Source organism: Vicugna pacos, chromosome 5 (assembly GCF_048564905.1).
Source record: "Vicugna pacos chromosome 5, VicPac4, whole genome shotgun sequence".
Lineage (NCBI taxonomy): Eukaryota > Metazoa > Chordata > Mammalia > Artiodactyla > Camelidae > Vicugna > Vicugna pacos.
Genome location: NC_132991.1, coordinates 77,090,937 through 77,117,878, shown reverse-complemented (window position 1 = coordinate 77,117,878; position 26,942 = coordinate 77,090,937). Strand labels below are relative to the sequence as shown.

The following is a 26,942-nucleotide window of genomic DNA, read 5'->3' as shown; positions in this document are numbered from 1 at the left end:
GCCAATAGAGAGAGAGAGATGTTGAAAATATAGGCAAGAGAAAGATTCCTGAGGAGGCAGCAAGGGATGGGATCCAGAACACAGGAGAAAGGACAGCTTCCCCACGAGAAGGTCAAGGATGAGGCAACCTCAAGAATGTAGATTTGGTAGCCGGAAGTTGGTGTTGCAATGCAATGCTTGAGATTGCCTCTTAAATACAAAGAGTATTATCTGTTGAGACTGAGTGAGAGTGAGGTGAGATCAGAGGGAAGAGAGTCAAAATGCATGCTAAGCAAGATGAGGATCCAGCTGAGGTTCGTGACCATTGACTTACAGTGACGCAAAGAGGAGAAGGTATGTGATTTTCGGCAGCTACATTCACGACCCAGAGGTTACTTGGAGATGGTGAACTGTTGGAATCATTCACTCACAGTTTTTATTGTGTATCTGCTCCGTGCCAGATGCTATGCGCTGGGTTCTGTTGGGCAGATGTTATACAGGGAGCAATAGGATGAAGCAATTTTGGATATTAATAAGGAGGGTTTAAATGATGGACCGCTGCATCTTAGCTAGATAAAGGAGAAAGGACCTTTCCTCTAGCCTCTTAGGTTCTGTGGCTGGGCCTGAGAATTAAACTGACAAAAGACAGATGAACAGGAGAAGAACATACAAGTTGTATTTGGTGGTACTGTTCCCACGTGTTACAGGAGATGTTAAAGAAAACAACTGAAGACCCAAAGAAGCAGAAAGGCCTGGGAGCTTAGACATCTCCTCAGTAAAGAACAATACATTATGGAGAGGTAGCAGGACAAAGGAGGAAGAGTGTGGGGCTAGGGACAAGAGACTGTGGGGAAATCATTAGGAAATACAAGGGAGCAACTGCTGAAAAGTCAGGGCTATTTTAGTAGATCTGTGTTGGGCTGCACCTCGCAGGCTTGCAAGGCCTGTGCTCACCCAGCTTCCAGACCGAGGGAAGGGCCCTGAGTCAGTGTCAGAGACGTCAGTGCTTAAATGGATGGAGGAGCTGACACGTCCAAAGCAAGGTCCTGGAGCGACTCCCCACCATGTCTGTTTGTATAGATTCATCTCTTTTCTGGTAATGAGAATGCTCCCCTTTTCCTGGTACACAGAAGGCATCTTTCTCGCTGGAAATTTATGTCCTGCTTTTAGGTAGAAAGCGGGGAGGGCAGAGAACCCTTCCTGCATCTGTTGTTTCTTAAGTGCTTTAGGATCAAAATCTCCATTATGGCAATATTTTGAGGTGGCGGGTTCTGATCCCCTTCAGCTAGACAGGGAGGAAAGTGAAGGAAAGAGAGGGCGGATGGCTATGTAGACAGTAGAGTGAGAAAGCCACTGGTGGTCTCCACGAAATAAAAGAACAGGGGTTCTGGGGTATCTGCTACAACCTTGGGAGAATAGGATGTGGCCAGAGTCTGAGGTTTCTAAGTTACTTTTCTGGTCTGTTGCTGTGGCTCTGAGAGCTGACGGCTGAGGCAGAGATGATTTCACAGCGACCAGAGGGACCTTTTAGAAACACACATTTGCGGGCATCATTCACACACACTGCCTTAGGTTGTGCTTAGGAAGAAGATTAAAAACACTTAACACAGTCTGTGCGGCCCTGCTCACCCTTCCAGCGTCAGCTCCCCATGCCCCTCTCCAGCCACTCAGGCCTCCTACTTTTGCAAATGCTGGTTCCTTTACCCGAGATGCTATGCCCTCGCCCAGCCCTCAAAAGCTCTATCAAGTTATCCCCTCCTCAGCCTTTCGCGTTTAGGTATCAGCTTCAAGTCGCTGCTTCAAAAAGAGTTCCTCGGCCCTCAGCCTAGTTCCGTGAACTTTTCCTTCATTGTGATGATTACATGTTATCATATATTTGTATAATCTTTGAAAACTATTATTATGAAAAAAATTTGTGTCTTCCCCACAAATTATAAGCCCCATGAGGGTAGCAGCTACATGTGCTTTGTTTCTTGTTGTTTGTTTCTCGACAACAAATGCTGTGCCTAGCACAGATTAGGGGCTTAAAAATACTTGCTAAATGAGTGAATAAGCCAAGAGGTTAAGCGACTTGCCCAAGGTCATCGACGGGACTTGCTCAGAATAATGATATTAATATTTATAAACTGTGTTTATTGTATTTTGTACCTTTGTGACATTTGCATGGATGCCATGGTGGGTGAATGACACCAACAGACATGACTGATGGCAAAGAAGACAGAAACATAAAGGAAATAGTGACACAAAGCAGGAAGTGACAAAGCATGGAGGTTTGCTGCCCAGAAACCTTCACTGGGGTTTCTCCTGTAGAATGAGGGTGGTAACAGGGCAAGATGGGCCCTTTTCCATAATCACAAGAGGCTTTATTCTATTCTGGTCTCTCCTCCTGCCTGACCACTGTGGAAGTGGTAGCAACCTACGTGCCTGTTCCTGAGGAGCAGGTAGCACGAGCGAAACCACACTGGCACATCCCTGAGTACTGGCTGCCTGACTGGGTGACCAGAAAGCTGGTTTCTCAGGAGCATCTTCCAACAAGCTCCAGGCCAGTTTGAATTTAGATCCATCTCTTCCTTTATCATCTTGAGCCTGCATGTAAACAGTTGGTAGCAAGATACTTTGACCTATTACCTGAGGATTTTGTTCATGTATTTTCTTGTAAGCCTCTGGCTCTTCTCCCATTTTGTAGCCAGAGTATAAGCCATCCACTGACTCAGAGGATAAAGAAGTATTTTCCTGACTTGAGTTCAAATGTACAAACCCTACAGGGAACAAGTTAATGAATTTGAGAGAATGACGCAGGAGCAAGATTTTCTGCCCCAAAGGATTGTTTGATGGGTCAAGAGTGGTAAGTTTCCCTGAGTGTCAGAAGGGAAACAGAGAAAATGAGCTGCTAGTTTGTTTCCAGAAAGAAAGACATCTCCCCACCCCAGCCCCTAGCCAACCGTCAGAGAGGAAACCAGAGAAATCCCAGGTACGCAGAGGTAACTGCCCCTTGTTGCAGGTAGACCTTAAGGAAGCTTCAAGATGTCAGAATAAAAATGGCTACGGAATTTGTCTCTATTCATAGTCCTGAGGCTGCTTCATGGAGAGACCCCAGCCCAACTCAGTGTGGCTCTAGGGGCTGCTTCTAGTATGTTCACGAGGAGCACAAAACTGCCGATGGCCCTTGGACAGCCCCCCAGACCCCACTGGCTGACATGCAGGGGCCTCAAGGAGAGCTTTGGTAGCAAGGACCCACCTTAAGGGGTCACTTGGACAGAAACAAGGTCCATCCAAGCAGCCGGCTGGTAGCGTAAGCCCCAAGGGCCAGGTAAGACAACAGATCTCAGCAGGTGTCAGCTTGGGCACCTGCCCGTTCCCCATTCTTCCTCCCATCCTCTTGGACCCCTCAAAGCTAGAGCTGATACCATGGATGAGGAGAGAGGGGTCTCTGAATTGTTTACGATTACATTTGCGCTGCTTAGAAGAATCTAGACCTAATGTCAGTTGCAGACATTCATTATTTTGTACCCCAAAGAAATGTACCTTTTTTATTTTGAGAAAACACACTTCTTCCACACTAGAGTTCGTGCCCAGAGACGCATGTGCTACACTGCTATCTTTTCCTGCACTGATGTCTGGCCTCCACGGCCGGACTGCAAGATTTTCAAGGCTGGAGAGTAGCCCCTTTCTGCCCTCTTTTCTTCCTACTCAGCACCTTGTACATAACACGCCCCATTTTTGAGAGGAAACCTATGGAACAGGATGTATATGGTTGTTTTGTTTACATGTTATTTGTCAGAGTATCATTTCAAGTGTCTCTCAGCTCTGACTTCACTTGTAGATTGTAAAGTTCCCACAAGTATTCATTTTTCACATTAAGAGGTAAGAAATCTGTGCCAGGCTCCTACCATGCACAGAGACTACTTCTGCCTCTTCCTGGGGACGCAGCCCTGTCATTAAGGAACTTGTTATCGGAGATGTGGACGAGTGAGCTAAATGCGCGTTGACTTTAGGACAACAGCTAGGGGGCTTTGTTGCCTGTTATTTTAAATACACATAGACTGATTGCCAAAGGGACACATATTTATTTAAGAAAACTCTCAAATTTAGCAGTAAACTAATTGCACCCATAAACTCAGAACTTGTAAAATTAGCAGTAGTCAATGTTGACATTCTGGTGTAAAAATTGTAAAAATGTATCATGATTTATTGGAGTCTATTATTTAAAGAAAACTGATATACTAAGGTGTGTATGCGTGCATGTGTGTGAGATTTTTGCTTTCTCCTAAAAGGAGGATGGTGATATTTGAGCGTTTCAGTCACTAAATGTATTCAGTGACCAAATACAGTACATTGATGAAAGAAATTTGAAAATGTATTGCAGATTAGAAAAAGCTGAAAATTAGGCTTCTGGTAGCTGGATGGAGTGGAGAACCAAACAAAATATATATTTGAATTTAATCCATGATGGATTCATGAAAATAGGCCTATTGATTAACTCAAATATCACCTCCTCACTGAAGCCCTCCTGTCTTCCGTCTGGCAGAGTCAGCCAGTGAGGCCTTCTGTGCTCGCAAATGTTTTTACTATTTATATTTAGCAATAAATTCATTATTTTAATAAAAATAATATATGCTATTATTTCTATATTATATTTTAGGGAGGCAGTATAGTGTGGTGGTTAAAAACGTAGATTTTGGATTTAAACATCCCCAGTTCGAATCCCAGCCTCACCATTTGCTAGCTGTGTGAACTTGGACAAGCTGTTCAGTTTCTCTGAACCTGTGTTCTCATTTGTAAAATGGGAATGATAACCACTGACTTCATAGAGTTGTTGTGAGGGAGAAGTAGGACAATATTTGCAACTTGCTGCCTCACCCAAAACACAGTCAGTAAATAATAGGTATAATTATTTTTATTACAGAACTTGTCTTGTTGCATTGCCATTACTGGTTTAGGAATGCATTCCTCGCTGGACTGTGAACACCTACCCAGAACACCTGGGTCCTGATCTCTCTCACCAACCTCTCTCCCTCTTAGCAGAGCAGCCCAGAAACAGGAAGCAATCCACAAGCATTTGCTAGAGAATAAAATAGCTATGGTACCAGGTCCAGTGCTTTTCCCCTAGGTGTCCTGTGTCCTTATTCAGATTTTTAGAACAAACTCCTAACTGCAAACCACTGACTTTTATAATCAATATTATACAGAGCTGTTTCTACTTTCATGCAAGCTAACATTTAGTGAGCACTTACTTTGTAGCAGGTTTTGTCCTAGTGCTTTACGTGGTGTTTAAACCACTCTGTGAGGCGGATAGCGTTATCTTCTTTAACAAAGATGAAGGAACTGAGGCCCAGAGAGGGTGCTGTGAACTCTGTGACTCCTGAGATTTTGCTGGGAGCCCCAAGGGAATTCCCTGCTCTCTGTTCTTCCATTTAAGTATGTAGGCAGGAGGTGAGGAAAGGAAGTAACCATATATTTTTCTTTCTCCTTAGTAAAACATTTTATTTATTTTGCAGTCTCTTTTCTCTTCTGGAAAAACAAACACAAGAAATTCTTGCTTCATTCATGATTTTACCCCTGCTGAGGTCCAGGGCAGGATGTCTCTGCTGCAGAGCCCTGTTCAGGGATGCAAATGAAATTTAGTTCCTGCCCTCCACCGAGAGTGCTAAGTAGCATTTATTTTTTTGAGGGGTTTGAAATAGACGTTTAGTACATTAAAATGATAGCAATAATTCATATCCCATCTGTGTGGGTAAAAACAATAAAATTACCTGTGAAACCATGAAATATCAGCATGCTAAATAAAATTGAGAGTGCAGGGCATTAAGAAATTTTTTAAAAGCAACTTGTTCTCAAGGAGAATAATTTATCCCGTAAGACCCACGCTGTTACGTCAATAAAATTGATCAATTATTTGTTCGTGTTGCCTACATGAGTGAAAGCTATGTTTTAAAAATAAGGAAAACTTTGGGATGATTTTTACTTCAAGGAAGCTGATTGGAATCTTTCCAGATTCCACAATTTGTTCCTATTGACCAGAAGTCTTCTGACTTGGGAAAATATTTTTATTTCCCTCCCCCTTTTCTCAATGTCCTACAAAGACCTGCATTAGGGTGGGAAACATTTTCTGAGTCCCAAAGGACTCCTCCATTTGCCTGCAAGAGAGTGTTGAGAGAAGCCGCTCAAAAGGAGGATGAAGATGCCTCAGAATAACTTTTTCGAACATTCTTGTCATACTTTCTTCATTCACAGTAACCTCTGTCGTAGGAGAGAGAAAATGTGATTCGAGGGAGCATTATATTATTTTTCTTTCACATACATCATAAAAGATGCAAAAAAAAAAAGTCAATTTCAAGATTGGTGCCCAGTGTGTTTATTGTTTAAAAAGTTTGTTTCAGTTTACTTCCAGAATTAGATAAACAGCAGAGGCCACTATATTAGAGACAGATCAACTGTTACTCTTCCCTAAGGAAATAAATTATAAGGAAGGGGAAAAATCAGTAAGGTCCCTCAAATTTGGATTTTACCTTATCTTTTGCTAACAATCCCATAATAATAATAATCTAAAACATGGTAAGCAGGAAAATTAATTCCATCTGAAGTCTAACGTACTAGTGGAATTCTCATGGGAAATACGTAGTGAGTTTTTAAACCAATGTAATCATAAAGGTAGCTGGTGAGAGCTCAGCAGTACTTTCTGTAGTGAAACAGGTGGCCCTTCCTCAGAAATATACTTTGAAAAAGACCCTCCTTGTGGAGCTTGGTCCTGGAACCGAGGACGGGATTGCTTTGGGCTTTGACTCTCGGTGGGAGATGGTATTCTGAATGCGAGAAGTGAGAAGCGTCGGGTGCCAAGTTTGGCAGGTGATGCCTTTGCTCAAGGAACATAGTAGATACTTGTCAAATGTTTGATGAATAAATTATGGAGAATGCTGCTGGTTGTTAGGGGTCATACAGATTGTCATCTGGGACAGTCCAGTAAGCCATGCATCTCGTTTACTTCCATTAGGTGTGAGTTTATTTCTTCCTTCCTTCTTCCTTCATCCGTTGATGCCTGCCACAGGTCAGGCTCTGTCCTTGTGACTGAAAATACAACTGTGAACATTGCAGATGCTGTTCTTACAGAGCTGACATCCTACAAGATGGAGAGCAAAGCAGACAAGCAAAACCCCCGTAGGCCAGTCGATAACCTAAGGTGGTACGGCCGTGGTGGCTCTGGTCCTACCTGCATCGAGGTCAGGACATGCCTGGTGTGAGAAACAGCAAAGAGGGCCTCTCTTGGGAACTACTGTCCCTGTTCCCTGCCCTAAGGGCTTGATTGGCCCAGCCTTCATCTTCTGAAGCTCTCAATTAAAAAATAAGAATCAGAAAAAGGCCACTGCACTGGGAGGAAAAAAAAACTTGTCAGGATAATAAATGAATCTCATATGACTTTTCTTAAAAAATGATCATTGAGGCATATGAGGCTTTAGTTTACTTAGATGTATCTTTCATCAGAATAGTTGTACAATTTAAAGTGAATAGACTTCCTTGAAAACAATGGCTATATGATTGGTTCTACAGAACAGTGACTGACGTGCATTCCCTGTCTTCCCTCACTGTCCCTCCTCATCTTTGTCACCACCACCCTCCCTTGTTTTCTCTCATATAACTGAGTAAAAAGCAGGATCTGGAGTCTAGCCCACATCATCCTCTGATCGTTTGTGGTTCCGAAAGAGGGTGTTGTGTCCCTCTAACTTTCCATGTTAAAGGAGCCATAATTTGCTTTTTATGTATATGATTTCTCTACCAGGCAGAAAGATGGAGCTGGGGCCCTAGCCAAGAGATTGTTTGATTTCCAGCATCAAATTGTAAATGTCTGGGAAGTTGAACTAGAATTCACACTTTAGGACTCTGACGCTCAGATGTCATGCACAGCCAGTGTTGAATCTGTTTTCCAAGTGGGTCTATTGTTGTCATGTGTGAACCACTGTCACCTGTCCTATGACCCAGCATGACTGGATCCTGAAGAACAAGGGCGTGAAATGGGCCCAGTCTGGCAGCAGCTGGGGACCACTGACCCTCTCTTGGCTCCACGCAGAGTTGGATGACAGAAGGAAAGCCAGGCAGCTGCTGGAAGGCAAGCCCAGGTGGCCAAATCCATGCCAGGCAGGTGGAATAAACGCTGTCAGAGCCCCCTGAGGTACAAGCCCAGGCCACGTGGCACAGGTGTGGCAGGATCGGAGCAAGAACAAGAGATTTTCTCAATCAGAAGGAGGGGGCTCTTGAGGAAGGAAGGTGTTCCGTAGTCTGTGGATTAATAATCAGCACAGAAGGTCAAGTGTTACAATCAAAAGCTGTGCCTTCAGATTAAAGGAAGACCTTCACACAGTGGCCATGTGGAAAGAAGCCTTCTGACACTCATCAAAGAGCATTATTACGTCCCTTAGAATAAAACTCCTATACGCTCTGAGGAGACAGCAAAGTTAATTTTCGTGTTGCACCAAATGTTGGTGAATGTATTCACCTTTTAATCAAAGGTTCCTCTCATTTCCTGAGTTCCAGGGTTGCAGTGGTGTATTTGTTATTCCTAACTGCATGAAAGTTATCCCAGCTTAAACCCAGAAACTTATACAGTTTCTGAGGGTGAGAAATGAAGGAGTGGCCTGTCTGGATGGTTCTGTCTCAGAGTCTCTCTCATGAAGCTGCAGTGAGCTCTGGGTAGGGGTGGGACAGGGCGCACAGTCATCTGAATTCTGGTCTCAGTGCTTCCAAGATGGCTCACTCATGTGGCTGCTGGCAGGAGGCCTTAGTTCCTCACCACATGGACCTCTCCAAGGGCTTCTTCAGTGTCCTCACAACACAGCAGCTATCTTCTCCCAGGGACAAATGACCCAGGAACAGGGAAGAAGCCACATTGCCTTTTATTATTGATCACGAAGACACATACCATCATTGCTGCCATATTTCACTCAGTAGAAGTGAATCATTAAGTCCAGCCCACAGTCATGTGGGCAGTGAGAATTTGATTCTACCTTTTATAGGAAAACTGCTGAAGAATTTTGAACTCCTACATACTGTATTCATTTAGGACATCAGGGAATGTTGTATACTCAGGACTGTCTATAAAATTTGTGGGACCTAGTGCAAAATAAAAACGCAAAACCGTTAAACCATTGTTTAAGAATTACTCAGAAGTTCAAGACAGTGACAGCAGAACATTAAACCAAGCATGGGCCCCTTCTAGGTGCCAGGCCCTTTGCTGCTGCCCAGGTCTCGCACCCAGGAAAGGCAGTCCCAACTAGAGTGGTTAAGAGCATGGACTTTGAAGTCAATAGTTTGAGGAGAGGGTATAGCTCAAATGGTATAGTGTATGCTTAGCATGCATGAGATCATGGGTTCAATCCCCAGTACCTCCTCTTAAAAAAAAAAAGTAAATCTAATTACCTCCCCACCAAAAAATAAAATAAGAGTGTGAATCCCAGCCCTACTGCTTTATAACTGTGTAACTCTTGGGAAAATGACTTAATATCTCTGAACCTCAACTTCTATTTCTCTAAAATGGGTATGATTAATTTACCTGCTACTTGGGATTTCTGTGAACATTAAATGAAGTAAGTATAGTGCCTGGCTCATAATAGGCACTTGAAAACTTGTAGACATAATGATTACTTTTTTAAGGAGTTTAGAGAAGAACCACTGAGCTGGTAACTCAGACTGATTACTTAGCTGATGATCACAAACTCCTTAAAGTAGGACTAGTATCTCATACCCTCTGCAGTACCAGCTTCTGTTTTACGTGACAGGGACCCACATGTTCATGAGTTTGAAAAATGCGGCCTGTAAGCTGCAACAAGAATGGCTAAGAAGATGTGTTTCAGGAATGGCATGTTTTCAACATTCTAGAAGGTAGGACCAAAGCTACTATTTTAAGAAAATCCATATAAGATCAACATTTCATTGGCTTTTGTAATACCAGGCATTTATCAGCAGTTTAGAAATAGTTGCCATGAACTACTTTCTATGAATAACTCAGTTGATGAGACTGAATATTAAATGGGAACTTTCTCTAGCAGTGCTCTTTCTCGGTGGCTCAAAAAACAAAAGCAAAAACTTAAACTATTCCTGGATAAGGACTTAATACTGGCAAATGATTTTATAAGACACTTTGGAACTTCAGACAGGCTTTCTGCTTCCTTTCTCCTGCATCTGAGCGTGGCCCCGTGAAGCTGACAACTGTGGACAGGCCTTCTTCAAAAGCTGTCAACTGTTTCCACATGGACCTTCTATGAAGCTCTTAACCAAAGCGTACTGTTGGGCCAAGGCATCTTCGCTCATTTGACAAAAATCATGTGCGCCGGCCCCTGGAGTGGCGTCCACAGAACCCAGGAACACCGTACCAGGCTTTGAATCGCTGCTGAGTGATGCTTGAAAGAGCCGACGCGGGTTCCAGGGGTGCCTCTCTTGCCTCTTCTAAAAGGATGATCTCATCAAGGACCAGCGTAAAGAAAGTAGGCAGAGGTCCTGGTTATCTGCATGAGCACTTAAACAGGAAACATTAGAAAAACAGTGCGAGCTGGAGTCTTTTTGCAAACACATTAACACCATAAAATAAATGAAGCAGGTATGAGTGGGAATAAACCCCCGCCCCAACTCCCCCCTTAACTACAGGCTGTGCTGTGTTCTTAGCAATAGTCTTCTATTTCTCAAGGAACTTCTTTATTTATTCCTCAGTCCAAAATTAGTTCCTTAATTTGAAACAGCCATAAACAAACATTACTAAAGCAATCCCTTGGGCTCTCTTCTCCCACACCCTCTCCCCCCACACACATATTTTCTGCTGCTTTGTTTGTTCTCAGCTCTTTTTGCCTTTGTGCTCAACACAAGGACCTGCAGTGGTCTGGCTTTCTGAAATCCCTTCATAAGTCTCTTGAAAGATATTTAAATTCCATTTTGACAGGAGAGAATTAAAGTCACATTAATTTCAATCAGTTATGTATTAAATACAAATAAACTTCAATAACACCCGAGTATGGGTTTTAGTACTCGCTGATTTCTGAGGTCGCCTGCAGTGCCGTGATTCTCCCGTGGGCCTGTTCTAGCTACCACTGTACGGGAGCATAAGTGGAGCCTCTGATCTCAGCAGCTGCTCCAGTAGCTTTGGAGTTAGATCCTCCCTGCACCCTCTTCTCTTCTAGCTCCTCTTGACTTGCAATCTTTGCCACTGTCTCTTCCTTTCCTACCTTTTCCCCCTTGCCTCCCTCCCCCTCTGCATATCAACAAAGAATTTCATAGCCATGTGGCTTTCCTCTTCAGATCCATCTCAATCCCATCTTCATAAAAAGGAATGTGCTGACCATTGCCCGATTGCTCTGGCCTTTCCCCTGCTCCGGTCTTTAGCGTAGGGGACTGCATTTTCCAGCTTCCGTGCCCTCTGGCTTCTACATAAGCTGAGTCAATGGGAAGCAGAGGCAGAAGATTGGAGGGTGGGAGGAGGGGAGAAGCCAGGGAGTTTCTCCCCTTCTCTTCTGTTTTGGGTGGCTTCTCTGGCAGTGGCTGCTTCTCTTCCATGATTCCAGCTGCTGTCAGTTAGTCCCTAGCTTTGTGTCTCAGCATCTGCCAAGAATTCTCCCTCTGTGCTTCTGACTTGTCTCTGATGATCCCATCTTCCAGGCTCTGATAACACCACCTTCTTCCCGAGTCTCTCCAGCCTTGGGCAAGGAGGTGGGGAAGTTAATGGCTTCTGACTATTGTTAATCTTTGGGTTGCTCCCACCATCCTACTTAACGCCTTGCTTCTGACCCTTCCAGTTCTTCCATCACGTGTATAACAAGCTCCTATATTAAATTCCCTCTGTTTGAAACACCTACAGTGGTTTCTGTTTTCTCATTTGGGCTCTGATTGAAGTAGGGAGCCCATGATTACAACAGCAACAACCAGGATCTCCTGGCTGTGAACATGCGGAGGTGTTGGCTTGCTCAGAGATGGTGTGGAAGCTCTGTGCCTCTTCCCACATACCTGGTCCTATGCATCTCTTCCCTCTGGCTGCTCCTGAGTTACATCCTTTTATAGTAAACCAGCAATTTAAAATAAATTTAAAGACTTATAACCTCCTCCGAATCTCTCAAAATTCAAGTCTTATGATAAACTGAATCCAGATGACAACAAGTCCTCAGAGAACTGCAGAGCCATAAGATGGGATAAGTCTAGGTCCCTAAATCACCATGTGGAGGAAGACAGCCGACTGAACAGGATCACCATCTTCAGACTGGCAAGTGCACAAGAAAGAAACCATAATTGCATGTGCACCATTATACATTTGGATCATTATTTGTTATAGTAGCTTATACCACTAGCAGAATTATACGTAGAGAAGAGGATACTCAAGTAATAGCTTAAATCTTAAAAGAGTAACTTACATAAATAATACTCCTATAATAAATACACAAATTTTAATTGATTTTTGGACTGATAAGATGGTCAAATTTATACACGGTAATGGAATCTTCCTCATGTATAACTGAATCAGTCATGTAAACATGTTTAGGCTAATATGCTAGTAGGTCTGCCAAGGTTGAAGAGACACAAAATCCCCAGGGTCACAAGGTTAATCATAATTTTGATGTAGTAAAACAATAAAGATAAAAAGAGCAATTAGAAACAATTTAAAACAACAACAGCCACAGCAATAAACCACCACAGCAACATTTGAGACCAACAGTTCTGCAGAGTAGAATGTTGTTTTCCATGGCCTGATTCTATGCTCCCTTTGGGCTTTTATGCACACGGTACACCTTAACGCACATGGTACACCTTAATGCACACGGTACACCTTAATGCACACGGTATACCTTATATGAGGAACAGCTCTCAAAACCCGATGTCAGGTGAGTTTGGGGTGTACATGTAGGGTGCACATGGAAAACAGATGGAGTGTCTTTTCCTCTCTGCACCCGGGCATCCTGTTGTTTCCTCTCTCCTAATCAGGGAGAGGAGGACTGTCTGCCCTTGGCTTATAAGTATGGATTTTACAGCAAAATGTCAAGTGAGATTTGGGAATGACTTTCTTTCTTATTTCAGTCTGAGTGAATATGTCCCATCCGCTTTGCACCATGGCCTCAGGACTCCTGTGATGTGATTTTGATCATCCCTGTGTTCAATAATCTTGAATCTCACCTGACAGCAACACATCTTTGTTTATGAATCTGGGAAATATTTGCTATAGAGCAGTGGTTGGCAACACTTTTTGAGTCAAGGGCCTCTTGGGAGAATCCTGGGGCTGGTCAGAATCCCTCCGGTGCACATCTCAGGTGCACGTGGACGTGCACACACACACACACACACACACACAATTTGACATAAGTTTCAGCAGGCTTGTTGATTCCAGATTGAGAACCTCCCACCTTCCTGCCCCGTTACATGGTCCTTGGTCAAATAGTACTCTTCTATCCATATCCAGGATGCCCTGGGTATTGCCTACGTATGTAACTATAGTTTTTTTATTTTGGGGGATTTTTTTGGCCAGTTTGTTTTATTGACGCCTGGATGCTCAGGCCTGGACCGTGTGCTTTGGCAGTGGGTACAGCCGCTCCTTCCGCTGCTGCTGCTTGGTTTTCAGAGTCTCTTCGTGCTTGTTGAGCCGGCGGCGTATGGCACGCGTTTTCCCAGCCGCAGATCCAGGGGTTTGTAATTCTTGCCCTGATAGAATTTCCTGAGGTTCTCCTTCTGAGTCTGGTTAATGACGGTGAGAACTCGAGCAGTGGATTTGCCAACAACTGGGATCTTGGGGAGCTTGGAAGCACGCCACCTGTCACTTTAATGATGCGCTGCTGGGACAGGTCCACCTGCTGCTGCTTCTTGCCATGAAGGTCTGGAGCCCTAATCTTGGCCATGGCTGAATAAGCTACCGCCGTCGCTGCCGCCTTGGAGGGAAAGAGAGGCGGACCCATAGTTCTATATATAACATTTTCTTCCCATTCACCTTCTTTTAAATCACCGATTTAACTTCAAAATACAAAATCTGCCAGATATTATTTGGAGAGATTCTTCCTTATTTTGGACCGATCCTAAGGCAGATAGTTCCCTGTCTTGTGTTAAAAGATTTCTCTGTAGCAATATTAGATGTTTCTGCACATGAAACAGTAATTTCCTCCTGCTGTTTGGAGATGTCTCTTTTTCTTATTGGCACCACATAAGATAAAGCTCTGTAATCGGGACAGAGATTTATGTGGTGTTATTGTTGAATGTATGTGTACGCCGCCTTCCTGCGGTGAAAGGCCTATGACACAAGGCTTCCGTCTGGGGACTGATTTGGGGCCTAGTGAAACATACACGCTGTAATAAGTCACAGCAGATGCTGCCTATCGAGTCCCTGCTATCCCATGTGGGTTCCAGGGTGGGTAATTTTGTTCATTCTTCTGGCCTTTGCTATGGCTTGTCAGTGATGGGACTCATGTTCATAACTCTGAGAAGTGCTCAGCTGTGAAATAAGCACTGAAAAGATGAAATGCAATTGGTCCTGTGCCATTGTGATCTTTCAATCCCATGTAAGCAAGAAATACGTATTTCAAGTGGCCCAATAAATCTTTTTGAGTTTAAACGTTCATAGATTTAAAATATTTATGGGCTGACTTGGGCAGAAAGACCAGGAAAACCATATGCACTGGCTCGGAAGTAGAGATAGAAACCATTATGGAATATTAGTGACAAGCTGAGTGGAGTCAACCCAGTGTATCTGTTTCTATAGAAATGATACTCCTTTAGCATCAAGGTATGAGTGTGTATACCAGAAGTATACGAAGTGTCAGTGCCAGGGTGGATTAAGAATGAAAAATTGGCTTTCTTTTAAACATTTGTAGCTATTGTTTGTGTTTGAGCTTATTAGAAGAGGATATTACACTACAATCTTTGAAGCTTTCTATAAGAGGAAAGGGGTAACCTTTCAAATTAAGTGATAAAAGCTATGTAGTGTTCATGAAAAACAATACTGGAAATGCTTGGTATTCGTTCATTCATTCAACAAGCATTACTGAGTGCCTACTATATTCCAGGACTTACGTTAAACATAGGAATAAAAAAATGAATAAGACATGATTCTTCCCTTATGATTGTCTCAGGGTAGTCAAAGACACTGCTAAACGGGTGATTTAATCATGGTCTGATATATTCTACAACAGAGGTACAGACTGATACTGGAGTACTGAAGAAGTGTTTTTTTTTTTCTTGTTTTGAGAGATCAGGAGACCTTCTCAGAGAAGGTGTTTTCCAGAATGAGAAGGTGTTGGCCAGGGGGAAAAGGAGGAAGAGGCATCCCTGGCAGCAGAGATGCCATGTGAAAAGGCGAAGGTGGAGAACCCTGAGAGATCAGGCCCTGGAATCAGTGCAAAAAGTCCGGATGGGGGCCCCGCGGGAGATGGGCTGGAAGGGGAGCGCAAGTCATGTATGCTGTGTGCTAACATGGAGTAATCCAAGTCTGAGGCTTTAGGATAAGAAGGCAGAGGCAGTGGGTGTGGAGAAAAGAGCATGGATCTTTGAGTCAGCGAGGATGTAGAATAACGAAAGAGCTCCCAGACTGATAGGAATCAGAAGACGACAGAGAAAGTGGAGTCTAGAAGGACATTTACATCCGGCTTGGGTGACTAGATTGCTAATGGTGCCATTCACCACAATCAGGAATAAAGGACAAGGAATGGGGTTGGGCTTGGGTGCAGATGATGGTTGGTTTCATTTTTCATGTCGTGTCTGAGGTACCTGTGAGTTTCTGTTCTGAATATATTGAGTTTGAGGCAGACGTTCAGTAGACACTTGACTGTATGGAATTTGAGCTTAAGAGACACAAATTTGAGAGTCATCAATACTTGAAGCCTTGGGTGTGGATGAAATTAGAGAGAAGATAGGGCTGAAACAGAACACAAGGTAACATCAACATTTAAGGGGGAAAGCAGAGACAAAGGAATGCTAAGTAGTAATGAGAAAAGTCTGCAAGAGCATTAAGAGGAAAATAAGAGAGGGTGGGAAAGAGAAGCCAACAAAGAAGAGCGGTTCAAGAAGCTGCAAGGTGTCATGTGGTAGAGGGGTCAAGTGATACAAGGACTTAAACCTGCCTTTAAGATGTGACAGCTGAAAGATCACTGAGGATATCAGCAAGATCAGCTTTAAGCTTTAAGATCAGCTCCCTTCTCTTTGAGGCTCAATCTTCTGAATATTTCTACCCACCAAGCACCTTTTATTCTAACTTTACTTACAGTAATATATATTATTAAAGAAATATTTTTTCCAAAAATGAATTTATAGTATAGTACAAAACATCATGCACTCCTCAAGATTTAGATATGTCCTAGCACCCACTGAGGTCACTAATGTAGAACTCACCTGGATACCTCAGCACAGTGATAGGGACTCGGATTACAGTCATTAAGTTTCAAAAGCAAAGACTCATGGATGAATTATTATTGAATGGAAACCAGGTAGAACTACAGTGTCTGTGATAGCAACTGGTCTAGGAAACAGCTAGGTGGGAATGTGAAGATTCCAGATTTAAGGTCTAACATGAATGTAGTGGGCCAGCCACTGTTGAAGGTTCTAACAGAGCCCATTGGTCCAAGGATCCTGGACGCATTGCCCTTGGCAGACGTCTTCCCAGCTTTTCCTTTGAGCTGGCCATCATAGCCAACCCCCAGGCTGGCGATGGAGAGATCTCGCCCTGCACCCCTCACCGCGGATGCCTCCCACACACTGTTCACTACCCGTGGGCACAAGACTTCATGAAATCGGAAGAGGACGAGAAGGTCCTCTCCCATTAAAGAGTGTGTAATAAAGAAATACAAGAACCTTGCACTCAAAGTAAAAGCTCTCTGTGGGTTCTTAGCACAAACCCTCACCCAGCAGGAGCTGGTTATCAGATCTGCCAGTTTCTAACATATCCTGATGGAAAAGGTCACCAAGTACTGAAATCTTCCGATGGATAGGTATTAGAAAAAGTATACCAGCAATCTTCACTATTATTTTTTTCCACTAGGCCCAATTCAGAAAAAACATCCCTTTAAAATTTACAGACCAGATGTTTTGTCCAAGATGAAAATAGCTTTATTATTTTTCCTGATTATAAAAATAATACATGTTTATTATGACAAAAACTTGAACATTGTTTATATGAAAAAGAAGTAAATAGAGCTTGAAATCCCAAAGCCCACAGGCTTGCTTTAAGGGGGCCAACGGCTTAAAAAACAACTGAAGTAATCTCTTTAATATTAGATTTTATTGACTAGAAAAATGTCACTGAGTGTCTTTTAGCCGCTAAATGAATATTTGAAATTTGATAATTAAATTTGTTTGGAATGAAGGAACAAAAAGGCATCTTTCTAATCTTCTACTCAGAATTGAAATCCTGGACTGCACTATTAGCCCTTCGACCCCAGGTTACATATCACTGATCTAAAAACGCTTGGGGCAGAATCAGAAGGGCCAGATGGGACCCATGAGGCCTAGGGGAGCCGCCTCAGGGCTCTCACTGCCTGTGGGCCTGGGAGGATGTTAAAAGGAAAAGGGAGTTAGAGCCACCTGAAGAAGGAGCCAAAGACCCGAAGCCTACATTCTGGAAGATCACAGATGGTCACATTCACTGTCCCACCCTAGCGACAGGGCCAGCATAGGACTGGACAGACACTCAATGAACACCTCCTGATGTAGGACAGGTTCCATCTACCTTGCTGTTTGGCCCTGGAGTAGTGGTGCAAAACCACAGGCACTAGAATGGAAGGAGTCTCCAAGGTTGAGGCTTTACGGCCACTAATCTGGAGCAATTACAGCGCTGATCAAAATCACCAGCACCAGTGGGACCAAAAGCATGAAAAGAATTCAGGTGCCAGGAAATAAAGAGACTCTTTTTCCGGTGCCCAGGCTCCACCTGGGTGGGGCTAGTTGCTTTAGGCTGATGACAATTCATAAAGAAAAATGAAGAGTTTTAAGCATGTTTTACAATTTAATGAAACTGTGGACTTGCGGAAGCGTGCAGGAAACTGCAGGATCCCTCAGGGAGCAGATAATGCGTCCCGGGAGACTTCAGGAGAGCAGGAATTTTTGAAGCAATTTGTAGACCCAATGCCCAAGAGGAGAAAACATTTGAATTCTCTGAGCTGGATCAAGATAACCTCAGGTCCAGACTCAGAATGTGGGGAGAACTTGTCAAACATCCGCTGGCCAAGAGGGTGGGGCAGGTGAGTCCTGGCAAGAGGGGACCAGAGAGTCTAGGACAGAAGTGTCTGCTCCCTTTTCTTTCGTTTTTTGTTTTTGTTTTTGTTTTTTTTTTACTTAGTGGAGGTACTGGGAATTGAACCCAGGACCTCAAGCATGCTAGGCGTGTACTCTACCACTTCCCCAGATACCCTTCCCCAGAAGTGTCTGCTCCCCTTTATTAGTAACAGGAACATGAAGGATTTCAGGTGAAATAAACACATTTCAGCATGGCTGGTAGGAAAGGAGGTTACAGGTCTTTTCAGTCGAAGTCATGCTTGTTCTAAGAGCTGGGCTGTTTTTCCAGGCTGGAGCTCTCGCTGTCTGCTTCCTCCTCCGCAGGGGGTGGGCAGTGCTCTGGTGCTACTCTCTTGAGGGTGTTCCAGCTTTATTCAGAGTTGAAGGAGATCATTGCTGTGAACTCTTCTGCCCCAAAGGACCTGCTTTTTTTCTGTCTTGCTGTGGAAAGTTTTAAAATTGGTCTAAGACCCATCCGGAACTATTGGCTGAGATTATGGGCCAGTTCAATTTACCTCAAGTAAAAATAATTTATGAGATTCATTTATCAGTTCAACAATATGTATTGAGTACCTTGTATGTTGCTAGGCTCTGGAGACACAACAGTGCCAGAGAGACAAAAATCCAGCATTCACAGAGTTTCTTGCCTTGCCCAGAAGATGTCAAGATTGCAATGCTGCTGAAAGAATGAACAAACCGGCTACTAAGCCTTAGTTTTGATTTCGAGTTAAATTTTGGTTTATTTAGTCAACAGTCTCTACACCTGGATTAGATGTTGACTTGGTTGTTAATAAACTAAAATGTTTTTGTTACACAATTATCTTTCGCTGTCAGTATTTTCATATGCTAGCAACTGTGATGAATGTACGTATACACCAGACTCAAATAGATGGACATTTAGTTTTAGGGTCTGAAGCAGAAACAGAATATTACTTCATCTGTTTGCTAAATTGCTCTTCATCTCGTATAGACAGTTAATATTTTTTTCCTTTGCCATATTTGATTTTCCTTATAGTCCTCCTCAGGTCACCTCAGCAACGAGATGACAAGCTCCCCAGTTATCATTAGAAAAATGGAAATGCCTTTTTAAAAAGATTGGAAAAAAGTCTAGTCATTTTTCAGACTGATTTATTGTTTAACAGCAAGGTTTTGCCATAATGGTACTAACTTGCTACAGCTTTAGAGGAAATAAAAAAGACAAGTATTTTACTAGTTGAAATGACAACATGCTAAATTATAAAACGTTGGGGGAAAAATTCAGGCAATTTAAATTTCCTGGCAATGGATCTATAATTTATTTGAGGGATCAGAGTATTCTGGGCTATAGACAAATGTATTTTGCGGGAAGAAAAAATTACACTTTGAGTTTCACCACCCAATTTTAGTGCTCAATTACACTGTTACGTTTTTATAAAGAATAGTTGTTTTTTGATTTTCATGTAGTCTAGTACCTGTAAGAAACACTCTTTCTGAGTTTTGAATTCTCTCTTCCTGCCTAGGAGACATTCCATCAGTCTTTTTACCCTCTAGTATTCCTGCTGTCATTTACCTCCAGTTTTTAGTTTTTTAAATTAATCTTCTTTTTTATTGACGTATAATTGACATACTATTAATTTCAGGCATACACTGTAATGATTTGATATTTGTATATTATGCAAAATAATCACCATAAGAAGACCAGTTAACATCCATCATTGTACATAGTTACAAAATTTTTAATTTTTTCTTATGATGAGGACTTTCAAGATCTACTCTCCAAGCTGCTTTCTATCTATAGCTTTTTAAATACTTAGAGTAAGAGTTGTACTTTCCCTGCTGAGTCCTGGATGCTGAAAATGCTATAGAAATATTTTTTACAACATCTAATCTGAATTTCAAATAATACTTTAAGCATTAAGCATTTATTTTCAAAGCATTCTTTAAATATATAAAGAAGATTTTCTTCTGCATGAAACTATTTAAGAAGTACTAATTCAGTGCTTATGCATTTAGAGCACTATTCTAAACTAAGAGATACATAAATTAAAGAAATGAGACAGCACTTATTTTCAGAGATAAAACAAACAAGATCAAATGGCCACAGATTAAATGCTCACAGATGTGAGAGGAAGTATATATACAGCCCTGAAGCTAGACTGACTGGATTCATATTCTGGCTCTAATGTTATTACTGTATAACCTCAGGCCAGTAATTAACTTTTCTCTGCCTCAGTTTCACCATCTGTAAAATGGGATAATAATAACAATAACCTACTTTATAGGGCTGTTGTGAGGGTTAAATGAATGAACACACAGGCAGAGCAGTTAGATTACTTTCTAGAGCGAAGTTAGCTCCCTAAGATTGTTCTTACTGTTACAGGCCTGGTCATTTCAAACTGAATTACTCCTTTTATCTACAGATTAACCATCTATTTGGAAACGCCAAACATTTAGAAGAGAACAACTAGAAAGCTTTCACAACCTGGAGCAAATCAGTAAATATGGAGAGGATGTGGCATCAAGATGTCACCAGAGCAAAGGAAGCAAGATCCAGTTCAAAAAGATGGTCACAAACAGGTGAGAACTGAGTTTGATCTCAGAGGATAAGAAAAGTGGGTGAAAACTAAGTGTTTAGACAGGTAGATGAGGACAGAAAATATGGCAAAAATAAAGACTCAGATTTTTTAGAACCAGAAGCCCCTTAACACAGTCAGGATGATGTAAAATAACTAAGGACAGAGAGCATGAGCTTTCTGGCTAAAATTCTGAAGCTAGTTGCAGACAGGGCCGGGGAGAAAATCTAAAACTGCGACTTCCAGCCCACTGTTTCGCTTGCTACACCAGTATGAGGCAGAATCAGGTCGTGTGGTCCTTTCGTTGGTCCATCTTCCAACGTTGAATTCTTTAAAAAAAATTCTTTTAAAGGGTTCCAGCTAAAACTAAGGAAAAACCAAAGCTACACATTTAGGTGATTCCGAAGCATTTTCCTGGGACCTGTACAACTGCGCTTTTATTTCTAAATTTTCCCACAAAGATGGTAGGGTTTCCCTTGTTTCAGTTTAAATCATTGCATGTTTTCATTGAGGTAAAATGCACTTACATTCTTTTACTCCTATAATTTGATAATTTATGTTTATCACCTAAAATCTTAATGATAGTCTTCCTGCTTCTTCATATACTCTACCTCCTCCAAACAGACTGAAGGGAAAGTAAAAAAATGCTTTTGTACTTGGTGGATTTACTATCTATTCTTGACAGTTATTAGAACAACTGTAATCTGCTTCTTTTAAATTCAAAGGTTGTTGATTGATTGACTTTTGAAAAGAATGGCCAGGAAGGTAAAAGTATGTAAAAACCTCATGGTATGGCTTCAGAGTTTGGATTTTGAGATTTATGAAAACTAGGTTAATGGTATTTTTTAAAAAGAAGCATAGCTTTGCTCTAGAAACATTTCTGGCTTTCTAATAGCTTCTTGGTTCATTTTCTCAGTCTTATTATGATGAGTTTAACAGTTTCTACTATTTTCTTTTCTGAACTTGCTGAAAAACAAGAGAGAAGGCCTTAAGTTTCCCACCATGCTAGATCCTTCTAGAGGCAGAACTGTTCCTACATAACTCAGTTCCCCGTTTCTTTCTTGGGGCAGGAGCTCCAAAACCTTCCAAAGAGAAGCTCTCTTAATTGTCCTACTCAGCACATACTTGTCTTAAACCTACTTCTTACTAAAACTTGGCCTTCTTGCAAGTTCAAAAGTTTACAGAATTCCCCCCACTCTTTCAAACCATTTGTTTACACTTTGTATTTGTGAACCTGCCGTTTGAATTTCTGTAATTTTTAAAAAGCTGGCCTGGACAGCAGAGGTCAGAGGCTCCTTTGCTGCCAAACGGCTGTAAGCAGTCACTTTGGAACCTCAAGTCAGATGGGCAAAATGGAGAAATGAGTCTAAAACGTGTCATCGGGTAGCAGGTCCTTATGCTGTCTGTTGCAAAAGCAGAGATCTTCATGGTGTTCATCAGGCGAGGTTATCACGGTCTGAGGAAGTGCGCTTGATTGTGGTGAAGACTGTGGAGTCAGACTGCCTGGGTTCAAATCCCAGCTCTGCTGCTGTTTCCAGTGTCTATTGCTATGCAATGACCACCCTGAAGACAGTCTTGTATTATTGTCCTCTCCCTTGTTTCTGGACACTGACTAGGCTCAAGCAGGGTTCCTCTCTAGATCTATTAGGCAATGTGGTCAGTCAGTGACTGGGGCGGGAGCCATCTCAAAGGCTTACTAACTCACGTGTCTGGCAGTTCATCTGGCTGTAGGCTGGGTCCTCGGTTGGCAGAATCAGCCAGAACACCTGTACATGAACTTCCGGGTGGCTTGAGCTTTCTCATAGCATGGCAGCTGAGTTCTAAGGGTGACTGTCCCAAGAGAGAGCCAGGTGAAAGCTGTAGCTCCTTTTACAAGCTAGAATCAGAAGTCATGTAGCATCACTTCTGCTACATTCTATTTCTTAGAATCAAGTCACTAAGTCTAGCCTGTATGCAAGAGGCAGGCAACTAGACTCCATTCCTTAACGGGAAGACTGTCAAAGAATTTGTAGACATGTCTTCAAACCAGTATTCGCCACTTATTAGCTAGAAGAACACTCTGTTCTTGGCTTTCCTGGTTTGTAAAACAAGGACAACGAGAGTAATTTACCTCCCAGGTTTTTGTGAAGGTTAAGCAAGAAAAGAACAGTACCTGGTACACAATATGTTTAAGCTTAGACCATTACCATGCCTTCGGTAGATCAGAACTGATGCTGATGGTGTCATCAATAATGGTACACTCTGAGCAGATACAGCCTGGGGAATTGCTACCTTTCAATCTCTGTTGGTAGCATTTGACAAATACCATTGCCTGTGGTTCTTATGCCTGTGGGAACAGAATTTCTATACATGGTCTGAATTCTTTGGTTCACCTCATTTCAGTAAGTTTCCAGATATAGGTCAGTCCATTTAAGCCTGGCCCCATTTACGGCAATTTATTTCATTATCAGATGAAGTATTTAGAACCATGAGTAATAATTACTATGCCTACATTGCTTTTACCACCTTTGTCAAGTAATCCTCACCTCACCCAGTGAGTAAGTATGGATGAGCACCCTTCCCTCCTCCAGGCTGAGGAAACCAGGACATGGGTCAAGTGACTTGCTCTAAATTCCAAAAGAGACAAGAAGCCAGCTGGAGTGAGAAGCTGGAGGTCCTAATTCTCTGCACCCCTACAGCATGCCTAAATAATGTACAGATTAACACCCATCATGAATCATTACCCAGTGCGAGTCAATGCGCTGAAATTTCTTTCAAACTATCTTTGATTTTCTGTAATAGAGAACTGGCCAGTGTCTATTTAGCATAATGTGAAATTAAGTGGGTTAATAGTATTAAAAATCTTTTAAGTAAAGACACACTTTGCCACAATACACTTTTTTCTCTTTAGGTCAAATTAATATTTTCTGATATTCTTGGGTATCCAAACTTTTTATCTAGGGGAGAAGGAACACTCCCCCTCTTTGCCAACATTTGCCCCTAGTCGGCCTTCTAGTTGTCATCCCCCAGCCCCCATCCCCACTCCCCGTCTGCCTCCCCAGTTATTTTATTTCTCGTTAGATGTTAGTAATTCCGGGAGTGAAAAAGGTAGCAGGGCGGTGCCTTCCGCGGTGCTGGGAGGGACGCCTCTTCTTCCTCTCTTGCCCGCTCCTAGCCCCAACCGGGCCGGCCCCCGGGCGCGGAGGCTGCCGCCCGCGCTCACCCGGGGGCGCTGTGCCGCCGGCACCGGGCGTCCGGAGGTGAGTCGGCTGGGAGGCGGCCGCTCCCGGTCCTGCCAGCGCGCGGAGGGGCGAATCCCAGGCTGCGAGGTCGCCGCCCCCGCCCCTCGGCCGGCCCCTCCGCCCGCGGGGGAGAGGGGAGTGGCCGGGCGCCTCCCGCCGCAGCGCAGCCCTCCGCAGCGGCCGCGCACTCTGCAGCCGGGCGCGCACGGGAGCCCCGGTCGCGGCGCGTGGAGGCGGTGTGGGAGCGCGGGCGCGCGAGGAGCCGGCAGCCGCGGGGCAGCGTCCGCCAGCAGCGTCCGCCGTGCAGCCGCGCGGGAGCCCCGCAGCCTCGCGGAGGGCCCGCGTCCCGGAGCGCCGCCGGAGAGGGAAGACGACCAGGAGGCGGAGTGCCGCCTGGCGAGGTAGCGCGAGCGCTTTCCCTCTCTCCCCTGCCTTGCCCTCTCGGTCCTTTGTGCTCGAGGTCTTCCTGGCCCCGCCGCAGCCCGCGGGGCACGGGTCAGCGGGGTCTGCGGTCTCTCCTCGGGGCGAGGCGGCGCTGCGGCGAGAACCGCGCACGGTGGAGGTCGCGCAGGGTGGTCGCGACTCCGCAGTTGCTTCGGGGGCGGATGGGAGAGAAGAGGGCGCTAAACTAAGTTACTCTTACTTTGCCCCAGCTCAGTACCTGTGGGCACAGTGAAATCCGGCTCTCCCTGGTGTTCACCCACATCCCCTCCATCTCTCTGGCCCACAGCTGTTTCCTGACTCCCTGGTTCTGTGGAAGGACACGGGGTGGCCTCCTCTGGGAAGGAAAGCGGAGAACAATGGGGCGTCCTGGGGAATGGGGTTCAGGTGCGGCGTGTCCCGGCGGCGGGGGAGAAGGTGCCCAGGACCCGATGGGGTGTTCAGCGCGTGCAGCTGCGCTCTGCTCCTTTGTTCTGCCGCAGCGGAGGGGGCTGCCCTGGGTCTCGTTTCCTGCCCGGGATGGGATTGATTCACAGTCCCGGGGAGGGGAGGGGAGGAGGCGGAGCTGGAATGGAAACCAGATTGGGAACGGGAGTCCTGGAGGGTGCTTGTTGGGGCTGGGAAGAGGGTTGGGGAGGGGGTGGTGGGAGTGCACTGGAGAGGTGATTACAGACACACATCTTGTCTAAGGGTTTGCTGTGTGGGTTTCTGGAGTTTATTTGCAATGCTTTGTTCAGGCTGTGGCCGAGCGTTTATTGCTGCAACAAGTTGTGTACTTCCCTGAGTTCTAGGCGCTCCGAATGTTAGTTTGTTGAAATCAAATCTTAATTACAGTGGAAGAAGACTTTGTTGTTGTTATGAATCAGGGTATTTGTGTGTGTGTATGTGTCTATGGATCTGTGTTTGTAGCTAGTGGAGGTTGGCTTGAATGGGTAAGAGGCAAATTTTACAGCATTGATTTTGACATAAAATAATTTTCTCCGTTGTGTTATAGTATAACAATTTTCCAGGAATATTTGAGGGGAAACCACCAGAAAATTAGACGTTGCTAAATAAATGAATCAGATTATGTAACACTGAATTGAAAAACCCTTTACAGTCCCAGAAAACACACCACACAACACTTTTTGGGTTTTGAGTTGAGGAGTCTGTGACTTCTGTGCTTGCACTCTCCTGATGTGGGTCACCTGGGCTAAGAAACAGAACAGTTACCATTATGGTGAATGGGAATTTTTTTTTTTTTTAGGTGGAGGTAGAATTGAATGTAATGTGTTGGGCATATGTTAATTGACCCTTTCCTAGATTGGAATCGAGAAGCCCAAGAGGATTGGCTGACCTCGGGAGGGAGCCAGCGGGGATTGAATGATGAGTGTGTTTTGAATGGAGTATTCCAAGCAAAACTATTTTGGGAGGAGGCTGACATTTCCAGGCATTCATGGTTTGTGCCTATGGGACACTGGTAGAAGGATCCCAAAGTTGAAGTGAAGGTTAGAATTACTGTGGTGATAATTTAGGAGACATTCAGTTATAGTCAGCTGGCTGCAGCAGGGCTGGGAAATGACCCAGAGCTGCTGCTTTGACAAGGTCCGAGGGCCCACCGGTAAACCATGCTATTGGCTATTCATTTTAAGACAACCAAGTTTGAAAGCCCCTTAACCTTAGAAGGAGAGTGAGGAACTTACTCCGGGAGAAAAAAATGTTTCCTGCCCACTAAGTGGTAATGGAAAAGAGCTGTACAAGCTAATTGGGAGGGTTTGTTTTTTTCGTGGGGGATGTGGTCAGATTTTCAGGCCAGGCTGAAACGCAGTGGGACTTGTCCTCAGGAGCCATTATGATGTTCAGTTTAAGTGGGATGTTGTCCAGCCGTCAAGCTTTTTGTCGTTATAACTAACATACCGCCTGGCAAAACACTGTGCCATGGGCAGCGAACAGAGTTACTGTTGTCTTGTCATTTTGGACTTCTCGTTTATGTTGTGGATTGTTTTGTAAATTACAGCGCAATTGGATTTCTCCGAAGTACTCGTTGGAATACATATTAACAAAATGCGAAGCCTCAGTCTGTTACTGCTACTGGAGATACGGATGAGGGGTCCTCTTAAATAGCTGGGCTCTGGCCACAGCCCATCCTGATGGATTCCCCACTGTGTGGTGAGGTGGGCTGCAGACTGCACCCTCTTCACAGGATAGGATGAATCATCACTTTGTCAAACCTGGAGTTAAAGGCTGACTCTCTCTGGTTGCTGCACAGTTATGCAAAGCTATGGGGAGCTTCTGACATCAGTGGGGAAGGAGTGGGGTTGGGGGTGGTCCCTGGTCTAGAAGGAATCCTCAAGAGTGTAGGATCCATGTTTTTAACATTTGTCCTCTTTTTGGAAATTCTTCTCTTTTCCTCCTCCCTTCTATTTTCAGTAGCTGGACATTTGGATTTTAATTAAGCAACCTAACAATAGTTAGAGCTATCATTTAGTGTTTACCCCGTGCAAAGGGTTTTTACACACTTTCCTATTAGTCCTCAAAACACCTTGATACAGTGGGGATT

The 26,942-nt window shown here is 43.8% G+C and overlaps 1 protein-coding gene and 1 pseudogene across 3 annotated transcripts in view; one reads left to right on the top strand and one right to left on the bottom strand.

Moving 5' to 3' along the window:
- Window positions 1-13,489: 13,489 nt before the first annotated feature.
- Window positions 13,490-13,832, bottom strand: LOC102545213 (large ribosomal subunit protein uL29-like; annotated as a pseudogene).
- Window positions 13,833-23,979: 10,147 nt separating this feature from the next.
- Window positions 23,980-26,942, top strand: part of MYO1B (myosin IB) — a 166,943-nt gene continuing 163,980 nt past the window's right edge. For 2 of the 3 annotated variants that reach the window (XM_072961577.1, XM_072961579.1), the window contains exon 1: window positions 24,230-24,363. The gene's annotated coding sequence lies outside the window, so the exon portion shown is untranslated. Of the gene's footprint in view, window positions 24,364-26,942 lie in introns of all 3 variants that reach the window. The other variant, XM_072961578.1, reaches the window with a different exon arrangement.